The following is a 2,140-nucleotide window of genomic DNA, read 5'->3' on the forward strand; positions in this document are numbered from 1 at the left end:
AATTAACTGTACTTTTATCTAATTTTTTGTAGTTTTGTTGTGAAATCACAAATTTTGCAGTTAAGTCCGTGAAAACAAATAAAAGTTACAAATTAATATGATGGTGAAATGAAGAGATTTGTTAATTGAATATTTGATTATAATTATTAAAGATCTTTTTTTTATTTGGTAGATTTTAGATATTTAAATTTGTTGCAAAAATATGTCAGATTTAAATATTTTTAAAATTGAATAATTTTTACACCCACGCCTGAGAATGTCAAAAAAATAAACAATTTCGTCTTGACACTCTTCTCAAAAATGAAAAAGAAGTATCTATGTTCTGATACAATATGTCAAGCTGATAAGAATGAAGATGTGCAACAAGAATGGTTCACACCAGAGCTCTTAAATAACATCAAATGTTCGGAACTACCCAATCACAAGTTGACTTAGCTTTGAAGCCAGGAGTTGCTATAATGTTATTGTGATTCTGCGAAACGTAAACCCTGCAAAATTAGCGAATAATCAATCAATAAAATAATTTTTTAATAAAAAAATTAGAAATGTGAATTTTATAGTAAAATAGGATAGAGTTAATTAAAACAAAAAGAATTTGGCTCAAAATTGGACCAAACGGATTGAACCGGACGAACGGGACCCGTATTGGGCCCAAGGCCTATCCCAATCATCCCTTACACTTAAAGAAAAATCACCGTTCCTCCTCATTCATGCAGTTACACGCTGAAGCATGCAAGGGGAGAGAAGAAAGAGAGCTCAAACCCTTGAATTTAATTCAATCCTCCATAACTCTGATCATCGCACCGTTTGCGGCCATGCAACCTCAACTTCGAGCTCTATAAAGCCCAATCAATAATTAGGTAAGAAAATCACTTATGTGTTCTAATTTTTTCCATCCCAATTTCAAAAATTATAAGCAATTATGTTGAAAATTATTTAATTTCGGTGTTTAGGTTCGAATTAGCTTGAGGAGAACATTCAATCTTGCTTCTTTGGTGCTTGTGTGAAGTGAGAATCCTAGAACTCTAGCTAAATCATGGATTAAGTATTTTGGGTATTGAATTTTGGGTATGTATTTGTGATAAATGTGTTAGGTGTATGTATGTATGTGATATGAGACAATTGGATATGTTGAAAACTTAATTGAAAGCCTAGAGTGAGATTTAGTTGCTGAATTTTGGTGTTTGAGCCTTGCAATTTTGCCTTGTGGGTTGCCTTGGGTTATACGAGGAAATCGGCCAAGGTATGGTTTAGGTTTCTCGTATTTAATATGTAATGTCTTGTGAAAATTTAGGCTAGATGGCCATAGGATAGGTTGGAACGTATGAGTATGTTTAATGCATAGCGCCCTTGATGATGATTGTGATATGAATTGACTATTTACTACATGATTATTGTTTATGATGATGCTAGGTTGTCAGGTGATGAGTTGATGATGGTGATATGAGTAAATTGGAATGGATGATGGTATATAGGCGATTTTGTTAACATTATTGGGAAATTTATGCTTATGGTTGTTTAAAATCGACAAATGGCTGTATATGGTAATATGTGATGGATGTGATGTGGTAATTGGTGTTGGGGTGCTAAATATAAGTATAGTTAGGTTGGATTTGAGTTTGGCTTTTAATGAAAATTGAGGTTTGAGGTTTTTTGTATAAAATGGATTTTTGGCCGAACATCGGCGAGCCATAACTTGGCTTCCGGACCCCCAAATTATTTTAAACTTATATTATATAAAAGTTGAGTTCGTGAAGTTTACGCCGTTCGAAGAACATATGAAAAATATTTTAAAACGAAAGTTATGCGCATCGGAAGTTTGGAGTGCAAGATGAAAATTCTACAGCATTTACCATTTTTGTTGTTCTGCATAACCTGCGTATGCGACCACTGTACGCGACGTGGCCAACCTATTTGGGTTAGGTATCTCACGTAAGCGAGCAGGGCGCTTGCATACGCGAGCATAGAAAACCATACGATCATGCGTACGCATGGCCCACGCATACGAGTGACCTTTCAATAATGCACTCGCACGCGTACGCGTGACTCCTGTTTTCAGCAAATGAGATTCTTGTGTTTCAAACATGATTTTAAACCTCTAAACCTCTATTTTTATTCTTTTAACCCAAGTTCTTAGTAG

This window comes from Arachis duranensis, chromosome 7 (assembly GCF_000817695.3).
Source record: "Arachis duranensis cultivar V14167 chromosome 7, aradu.V14167.gnm2.J7QH, whole genome shotgun sequence".
NCBI classification, from domain to species: domain Eukaryota; kingdom Viridiplantae; phylum Streptophyta; class Magnoliopsida; order Fabales; family Fabaceae; genus Arachis; species Arachis duranensis.